Source organism: Lycorma delicatula, chromosome 4, assembly GCF_047948215.1.
Source record: "Lycorma delicatula isolate Av1 chromosome 4, ASM4794821v1, whole genome shotgun sequence".
Classification (NCBI taxonomy): domain Eukaryota; kingdom Metazoa; phylum Arthropoda; class Insecta; order Hemiptera; family Fulgoridae; genus Lycorma; species Lycorma delicatula.
The window spans coordinates 65,515,978-65,527,252 of NC_134458.1; positions in this window are offsets into that span (position 1 = coordinate 65,515,978).

The following is an 11,275-nucleotide window of genomic DNA, read 5'->3' on the forward strand; positions in this document are numbered from 1 at the left end:
ATCTTATGAGTAAAGAGAAGATGATTTTCTTATCTTCATTTTAGAAGGAAAAGTTGAAGGAAGGTGTGGCCTGGTTTAGAAATACAGATATGTACACTCTTCAGAGGATCTTTCAATATAGACAACAACCTCTGGCAAGGGAGATAACATGTTAAAAGCAGAATGATATTGTAGGCTTACTGGGTGTAGAAATCTGAACAAAACTAAATATTATAAAATAATAAGTTGCTCAAAACTTTAAACCAAACATTCTGTCTACCTGCACAGATACAATGTTTGTCTAATATAGTTAAATATTTCTACTTCAACATACTTGTAAGGGTATTTTTATTATATTTTTTTAATGTATAATTTTTAAACGGGAATAAAATCTGTTAAGTGAATTTTATATTTTAAAAATTTTTCATAAATTAAGTAATTAAATTTTTCAAGCTGATCATGAGGAAATAAAAATAACATCATACTGTATTATGTTAATTACATTCTAAGTCATGCTGTCATTTTAATCAGTACGTCTTCATAACTGACATATTTGTACTCGTGTTATATTTGAAGTGATTAGACATTTTAAATTGTAAACAGATCCTGAAATATAAGTTTACTTTTTGACCCCAATTAATCACAAATACTGAGATCCTATAGTAATAAAAAAAAACTTACAACCTAAACCAGGCAGTAAGCATCTATATTCTAACAAAAAAAGTCCTAATTAAAATTTAATATGAATATACAGATTTTATCATGAAGTTCTCCTAGGACTTTCATAAACTAATTTACTTGTGAAAATAATGGTAAAAGTTCATATAAACATTTATCCTAAAATGCTTCATTTGCGAGCTATGACTAGTGAACGATTTTTTTTTTTCAGCTACCCCAGTAAATGAACTGAAATTTTTAGGATGTTAATTAAGGAGCAGAATTAGTGATTTCTTATGGTTTTTGTCCTGAAAAATCAAATAAAATAGGTTCCAGAACCGTAACTGCAGTAATTTTTGAGAAATCTAGGAAAATCACTTCTCTTGTGCTGTTCCACTCACTTAAATCATCATTTCCCGGAGAAATGGATCGGTTGTGGAAGTCTATATTCCTGGCCACCAAGATCGCCAGATACAACTAACACCTTTGGATTTTTGCATTTGGCAATGGATGAAAAATATTATGCCAAAACAAAAATACATTCTCACAAGGAATTAAATGTCTGCATTATAGATGTGGCTGAGCAACTTAAGGACAGCCCTGAACTAAAAAGGGCGACAAAAGCAGTGCAGAAGTGTGCCATGAAATGTGTTGAAAATGGCGGGCTCATTTTTGAACATTTATTATAAAATCATACACATAATGCACTTTGGTCTAGTGTACAGTTTCTAAATAAAATTCAAATTTTTTAACTTTTCTTTGATCTACTCAAATTATCTTACACCATTTTGTTAAGAATTAAATTCTCTAAAGTTTTGTTTAAAAGTTTATGCGTTTATTACCCATTTAACAAAATGAATGTCAAACATAAAACACAGACGTTAAACATTAACATTGAAGTCAAACATAAAAAACAGGGTTTTTTATCCTATTTTTTTTTTGTTTTCACCCTAGATTTCCCAAAAACTACTGCAAATACAGTTCTGGGACCTATTTTATTCAATTTTTCAGGTCAATAACTATAACAAATCACTAAGTTTGCTCCTTAATTAATGTCCTAAAAATTTCAGTAAGACCTCATTTCACCAAGGTAGCTGAAATCCAAGCAAAATTTTTCACTAGCATAACTCGCAAACAAAGCATTTTAGGATATATATTTATATGAACTTCTTCCATTTTTTCATGAATAGAATAATAGGTTATGAAAGTCCTGGGAGAACTTCGTGATACAATCTGTATAATGGAAATTTAAATAAAATATTTTTTTATAGAAATGTAATCTGTTGAGCAAAGCAACTGTTTTAAATACAGTTAGCATGACTGCTATACACTGACAATACTAATATCAATCAAAATTTTCACTTGTTTGTTTTTAATAAACAAAAAATTTTTACCTTTATGGAAAGAATCTCATGCAAATTCTATAATTAATAATAATGATTAAGTTTTATTATTATTATTATTGTTTTTTTTTTAATAGTACATATCTAGTAATTTATTAGAAATCTAAACAAATCAGAAAAGCCAGCAGCCGCAAACATGATTTCACTGACAAATCTAATTTAGTAGAAGCACCATGTTTATAAGTCATAGTAAAAAAATCCCTTTTGGCATGCTGGAAGGTGGAGGTAGATTTCACCGATGCTCAGTTGGGAATAAAAAAGATTTCCACCTTAAAGTTAAGAAAAATTTCAAGTTTACTCAATACTCAATATATAATGGTTGTGTGTGAAAAAAGTTTCACATGTTTAGCGTACTATAAGCCCCATCTTCTTACAATTCCAGCAACATTTTGGTTATCCCTTGCCATTAGGGTTGGTCATATCAAAAATTATTTCAGATAAATGTTTTAGGTAATGTTTAAAGGACTAACGTCTACTTTAAACCGATTTGATACTGTGCCTATTAAGGGAGGTATGATTTTGTTGTCTTTGAAACCCCATTTTTCCACCCCTGGGCCAATGGTTGGTGATATCAAAAAACTTTACTTAGATAAGTTTTAGGCCCTCATCCAAACAACATTAGGAACTTTAAATGAATTTGATATTCTACTTAATAACAAAGTTATAGTGATTTTTTTTTTTTTGAAAAAGCTCCCTCATTTCCACCCCCATGGTCCGATTTTGCCCATTAACAAACTTGAACGAGATTTTGGGTCATTATATTTTATGTATCAATTTGAAAGTGATTAGCGCAAAATTACGGCAATTATCGTGTCCAGAAAAAAGTGACATATATATGCATGTAGATGTATATAAATATATATATACTTTTGAACTGACGGTGGTTTTGGGGTCTGGGGGATGTAAAATGTGAAGATATATAAAAATTTTCCAGAAGTCGAATCATAATACCCATTACAATAAGTAGCTTTCTTATGAAATCTACCTAATATTACAGAGGCAAAGTTGGCTTTATTTTGTTTTAAATACCACTATCTCTAACTTGCCAATTAATACAATGAGAAATATGTTTACATTAAATAAACAAAGTTCTTTATCTGCAAAGAATAAAAAATGATGGAAATTGATTAAATAGATAACATATAATGATTGTTTATTTTCATAAACTGAAATCTGCTCATTTCATTATTTTATAGCCTAACAACTGCACATTTAAACAAATAAAGATTTCATTAAATTGGAAGACACAGTATAAGAAATCAGTTCTGTTTTACATGTAACATACACATAAAGAGTTTCAGTAATGCATTATATAAAAGTCTGGCAAATGAAAGATTTCTGTTTAAAACTGCAATAATTTCTCGATAAATCACCATAAAAAATGCAATATACATCAAACCTTGTTTCTTTAGACATCAATTTATAAAGAATTTTTTCAGACATAAACACAATGTTTACATTCTTAAGGAAAACAAAATCTTTACAGCTTTTTTTTTCTATCACTATTTTCAGCCTCTAAAACTGACAAAATTTTTTTGTAGAATGTATGGTTTACACACGTTAAAACACAGACCCCCTATCTTGATCCTTATCAAACTTCAGGTCTCTTAATTCAATATTCCAGTAACGGCAGGACTTTTAAAAGAACTGCTATCATCACATCCTGCTGCAGTATCAATATTTTTTTTTTACAATAATAAACAATTTACTTACATTCAAAAATGTAACTAATCTAACTGCGAATAGAGCAAAAATAATTATAATCATTTGAGATTGTAAAATATCAATCTCAAAACACATTAAATAATTAACTGATGCAATAGCTGCTGAAAACGGCACCAAGTATTAAGACTACCTCCATATAGCTGCTAGTATAATGAAATAGAAATAACTTGGGCCCACGTTAAGTATTACATAGCTGCCAAAGATAAAAATTTTAACAAAAACAAACAGGGAAAAATTTATGACACATTAAAAAAAAATATTTATGAAGCCTGGACGATAAGACTTTGCAAAGAAAATGTTGAAAGATTTGTTGTAACTGTTGATAATGTAGCATCTGATCATATAGATGGTAATGAAGAGCTTAATGAATTTACTTATTGTTAATTTGTGGAAGGTGAACACGAGCTCAATTAAGTATAAATTTACAAGTTTAAAAATAATAATATTATGCCACAAATATATTTTATTGTGATTGTTATAGTGTTTAAAAGTATATAAAAAAAAAACAACATGTTTTTAAAAGTAGCATCCTTATTATTATTAACTACATATAAGGTTATTGTATGATGATGTTTTGATGGGGTTTCCGTAGTTGGCTACAGTTTACACAGAGTACTTGATTCTCATCTATGAACTCTTGAAATCTACATAAACATCTTCATTTAACTTCTTTTTTTTGCTATAGATTTAGGATTCATCCTTTACGAGCAGCCAATTTCTGTTGTAAAAGTTATTATTGAAAAAAAAAAAAATTTTGATACAACTGTATACAAAGATAGCAATTCTATTCCTCAATATTGCCAAAATATTGGATGAAATGATCCAAAAACTTGATGAGGGGCAAGATACATGTCCAAATTTTAACAAATGTAAATTGAACATTCAACAAAAATCTTTTGTTGAAGTTGTACAGACTGGAAACAGTACATTAAAAAAGGCTGTAAAAATTACGTTTTTCATGGTTTTCCTAGACAATGTAAATGATTTTAGTTGTTTGAATAAGTTCTTTATAATCTACTGCAGATAGGAGCAAGCTTTGGTTTGACATAAAATGCATTTTTTTTATGATGTCTATAAATAATTTATTGATGTCTAAGTTCAGGTGCACTCTTTCATTTGTTAGACTTTAGCTGTTCAATGATACTCATAAAACAAATGATTAAAAATATTAAACAGATGAAATAAAAAGAAAATAATGGATATTAGTTTTGATGTCAAACAATATAAAAATATAAAATTTGTGATGCTGAAAGCAAATATAACTTGTAGAAAAAATATTTAATGTAATAGTCCATTCCTTCAAAATTTGTCACAACCAAATGTACTTGCCAGACAAACATGGAAATCTACAGTTATGATAATCAAACATTGTTAACTTAGGTAAGAAAACTGATGGCAAATACATTCTTTAAGAGAAACATTTCAGAAAAAGGAAGACTATTGTTATAAAGCCTGTCAGTAGCAAAACTTATGCTTATTCTAGTAGACAGAATTTTAATATTATTCTGAAATTATTATCGATTTCACCTATTCTTGAAAGATATCATCAAGCTGAATTGCAGCCGATGGGACAATGACACATGCATGAGAACTGGATTATCTCAAAGAGCTTTTTTAGCTTTTTCCTTCTGTGGTTTATGTTCTATTGAAAGCAGTAAAGCAAAGTTCGTAGAATAATTCAGGCTTGAACAATACTGAGTCTCTAAAAACTGAATAAATATAGTCAACTGATTAAATGTTTTCTGAAACAAACTGAAATGCGTTAAGAAATATATCCATAAAAGATCACTTTCAACATCTCTCATAAAATTTTCTATATTAATTTATAAAAAAAAAATATCAGTAAGCATCTATTAATTTTTAAATCAAGTGCATTGTGATTTTGCATATGCACTGAAATAAAACCTGTAAACTTCAACTGATACATCCAAATCTGACTTTTACTTTAATGTAATTGATTAAACAAACAGTAGCTGTAATGTATTTGAACACTTTATCATTTTAGTTGCATAAAATAATAAAAAGGTTAAATAAATGTAAAGACGGATGGTTCAAGTAAACAAGAGTGAACAAATGAACAGTTCGCTGATGCCAGCTCTTTTGAAATGAATGGAAAAGTAATAAAAAGGAACTATTGAAACCGATAAGCTGTAGATGTTTGTTTGGCTGTTTCGTGGCAGAGTTCCTTTCAACTGTGATAGATTCCTATAGCCAGGAGGCAGATAGATATTTAGGGTTTGCATGAAAAAACATCAGATCTCACCACATGAATGTGGTCACTTGAGGAGTATTTTGTCATATAAGTCTGTTGAAAACCATTGGTAAAGCAGGGAATGTATTTTTAACTGCGATGCATTTACTGATGGTCGATTTAAATAAAAAAGTAAAGCCTTTCAGCTGAATGTTAAGTGTTTTTAAAACCAATGTAAATGAGATTAATAACTTTGTTATTTTGATAATACTGAATTTTTTTAAACTGAACCTTTTAAATGTTAGATTAATATCAAAATGAGGTCACAAACAATTAACGCTTATTTATATAATACAAACATACTGTACACGTAATAACAAACTGTCATTAACAAAGACAATTGCAATGGAAAATTCTTCACATAAGTAATCTATATATTTTTAAGTACAAATATAAAAAAAAACAATAGTTATAAAATTTTTTTCAGGTACTCAGTGAAAGGTAAAAATGTACACAACTACATACTACATCGACAATTCTATAACAAAGAACAAATTTAATAGTTTTAAATTGTTCCTCTATTCATATTTGTTCTTGTTATTTCAATTTTAACTTTTTTTTCTTAATGATAAATATAGAAATATAGTTTACAAACTAACATTATTAACAAATAATTGGCTATTTAAAATCCTAATTTATTAATACTTAAATTGTTTCTTTAGAGTAAGAATATTGTACAAGATACAACCTAAATACCCATGACAGTAACCATTAGAAACATAAAAGTAATATCCGTATGGATAACTACTACACTATAAAAATAAAAGACTAAGTAAAAATGAAAAGTTACACAACTGAATTAATAAAGCAGGCTTGCATTTTACAGTTCATAAAAATCAATCTGTAAATAATTGAGTAATAGTAGCAGTAAAGTTTTACAATCTATTATCATTACCATAATTGTACGTATAGTATTTTGTTAACCCATTCCATATTTTAACGACAAAAAAAATTTTAATATTTTTTTTTATTATTTTAACCCTGTTCAACATATTATGTGGAAAACACATTCATCAATCATCAATATGTGAGACCCGGGTAAGATGGTAAACTGCATCCTTTTAACAAAACACCTAGAAAATTTTGAGGAGCAGAATCCTACTAACTGAAGAATGTACTTCCATCTAGAAGATGGATCAGAATTTTAACCTAATATAATTCTACACTTGAAATGCAAAACAAAAATGTTTCTAATACAAAATATACAGATTTCTATCACAACTTTAACTATCTAAACAGATACACATTCAACACACAAATTACCACAGGCACTGCTACAATTAAAAATAAATAATACAAATAAACAATCTACCAATACAGTAAGGTATTTCAGTATAATATAGCTAAAATTTACCTCTTACTTTAAATTATATGAAACTAAAAATATGTTCATTGTCTTTCAGCAACATCTCTATCATAAAGATAGAATATACGCAATTTCCAAATATACTGAAAAGGCTGATTTTAAAACTCTTGTTACATAGATATAATTTAAGATCTGATAGTGTAATAACAAAATCATTTCTTAAGACATTCAACAGTCTGTGTAGAAAAATTTGAGGAGAAACAATTTTTCTCAGTAACAAATACTACATGCCATGAAACAGAAAAACCATACACATCTGTTACAATTTAGAATACTGTATGAGGGACAAGTAGAAATTATACAAATAAAAGTATACCTTAAAATATAAGTAACTTTTTTTCTATTAACAGAACAGATACTACTACAAGATATATATATATATATATATATATATATAGAATATAATTATTACTCCTTTTTTTATATAGAAATATTACAATTTTCTCAACCAACTCCAACTTAAAAAGCCAGCTGAGGGCATGTTTCTTTTCCATAAAAAGTGAAAAACACAAAAAATTATAAACCAAAGCAACCAGACGTTTTAGTAGATTCCAATATTGCAGTTTTTTACTAACAATCTACAGTTTTTATAACAACTTTGCCTAAAGGCTTTTAATGATTTTACACAATATTCTTAATCATTTATCAATTTTATCTTCATATCTGTACACACATAAAACTGAAAATATCTATTGATTATCTCTCAATTCCTTAAAGATTCAAACTTAAAAAAATAAATGATATGGTCCTTCTAATTGGTAGACACAGATTAAAAGTTTCCCAAAATTATGAACTTTATTTAGAAAATCTTCAGAAAATGTAATTTTTTTCATATTTCAGAATAAATATTTCGTTTCCTTTTTCCTCCTAACTTAAATTGGAAGAAATTGCTTAAAGCAGGAAGAATGCAAAGTGACAGTTTGATTTAAGAAATAGTTTTTTACAATGATTTTTACCTTTATGCTTTGCCGAAAGAACATAATTCTTACATTCACATAATGAATGAGTATAAAAAATTATTTTTGTTGTATTTGGTAAAAAATAAATAAATTAAATAGTAGAAACAAAAAAAAATTTTAAACTAAATTAATTTTCCTCATGACTGCTACAGTTATTAGATACTGATTAAATACCAATATGCTCTGAAATTGCAACTGTCATCGTTAACTTCAGTGTTCTTTGGAAATGATTTATTAAACTCGATTTTAGCTGACTTATTACCACACTGATTTGTGATTTTTTCTGGCACTTAACATAAGTAATAAGTCATTAAAAATTAAAATAACAGTACATACACTCTAATCTACAGATTCATTTCCAAAGGTCACGTAACTCACTGAGTGATAGACTTCTTTTTTCAAATTTCTTAGAATACCAAAGTCTACTTTTTTAGTGTAACAGAAACGTAATACTTTTGTCACGATTCTGCAGTAAACAAAGTGATTTGTTTTAACATATGACGATTCAAATCTTTAACATTTGATGATTCTAATTCAAGGAATTGTGTTTTGTTAACTGTGGGTTAACTTGTGGGTATTATAAAATTTCTGAAAATTTAAAAATACTACTAGTTTGGAGATCACAGGAACTGAATTTTCTACCACAACCCAAAGAAAAAATGACAAACATACTGCTTCTATTTTTTTTTTAAAATCTAGCCTGATTTTCACAATTTAAAAGCATCAAGTGATTAAATTAAGGAAACAGAATTTAAAATTTAACAGAAATGAACTCTTTTCAATGCAATAATTAAATTAATTGCCACCTACAACATGCAGGTCCATAAAGAATGGTGATTTTAAATAATAATAGTAAAACACTAAATTATTCGTCCCTTAATGATACATTTGTTAAGCGACTAATAATCAGACAGAAAGGGAAAAGAATACGTCAGAATATGTAATACGAAGTACATTCAATTAAAACTGAATAAAGTAGATAGATGTACAATAAATATTGTAAATACAGAAAAGCATCTGACATAAGAAAGTCTTTATTAGCATCAGTTTTGTTCATCCAGAAAGATGTAAATCCTCACCGCTATCTAAGCACATGAATAAACTGAATACATCACAGTCCTGACTTTTAAACACAAAAAAATAAGGAAAAATTGTGAAAAATCCAAAAGAGAGTAGTCTAAAAAAAGAAATGATGGAGAAATAAGCCAATATGAAAAAAGTTGTTATCCAGTCTACTTGTTTGGTACTATGTGTACAAACACACACACACACACACACACACACACACACATACACACAATCACCATATTACACATATTTACTTAAATCATTAACAGTAAGAAAAACACAAGATAAAATTATTTTCAATGTAGCACAGCTTACTAATTTAGTTATTAAAATTACTTAACTGTTCATTATGTAGAAAATAATATTCTCTTAAAAAACTATACAATTCAACTCTTAACTAATGGATAAATATCTTTCATTTCCTAATTATTACAATAATAGCAACTGAATTATTAATGAAACAGTTTACACACACAATTATACATTATTAAGCGCACTTATAAATAAAAGTTAGCTAATGAAAATAACATAACATTGTAAGAATTCAAAATAATTAACTTGACCACTTTCAGCCAATTGAAAACATTTTAACTGTCATGGGTAGTCCGCTCATTACAAAAATATCAATTTCAATGAACAACTTTAATAATAATAATCAAGAATAGTAAAAATAATAATAGTTTAAATCATAGACCTGTTAAAATAAGGGCCAAAACAAAAATAAAAATAAATCCATTGTGTAACACATTAATACAGTGGGAATCAAATCATTTTTTATTTATTTAAAAAAAAAAAACAATAAATAAGTCAACACAAGTTTGTTATCAAAACAATTCATGTACAAATTATCAGATTTAAAAATTTTTTGTTTGACAGATTCTTTAGAATAAGAGAACAGATAAGTAAATACAATCTCGTATAATTAAAAATTAAGAGGTTTTTCTAGGGAGAAAAAATAAGACAATTTTGTGCTATTTAACAAACTATCATAAAAAACCAACATGTGTTGCATTTGAAATACTTTTGTTATAAATAATATCAGAAACATAAATCATTAAAATATTACTAGACACCTTATTTTAAACAAAAAAATTTTAACATTAAAAAGACACATCTGAAAAGTAAGTACTGAATAAAATACTTGTGAGAGAAAGAAGAGTAAAAGTAGGTTTTTTCCTAAAATAGATGTAAAAATTAATACAACTATGAAAAATCTATAAAAAAAACTGAGTTCAAAGCCGATTAGAAGATTTTGATACAAAACATTTAATAATTTTTCTTACAAAGAAAGATGTTTAAATGACATTTCAGCATATAGAAATCATGGTTAAAAATGATCATTAAATATTAAAGTATGCGTTACGAAAGAAAAAACTTGTCTTTGAAATGTTATATAGCTTATGAACCACAAAATGGAAAAAATAAATTTTACATCATATTAAACCTAGTTTTTTCTGTTATATTCAATGTTAAACATTTATTTGAAGTAAACCTGCAATTATTAGAGCAAATTATATATAACACATAACCTGTTATAACACCTACTGTGCTTTTGTGAAATAGTAATGTTCACTTTCCTAATACACAGTAGATGTTCCTGCTCATTTTAATAAATATTTTTTTTAAAATCCTTTTTCTTCATCAACATAATAAAGTTAATTTGAATTATGAAGGCACAATAATGAATGTAAAACACATAGTTCAGCGCAAAAATATGGTATCCTAACCTATAGTTGATTTAATAACTATTTTTAAACAATTGCCATACTAAAAACTTACATTAGAAAATTTTCAAAAAAAAAACTTAAATCACTTTTAATACTCTGTCACAAACATACTTTATATTAGTTTTTTATACAACTTATTT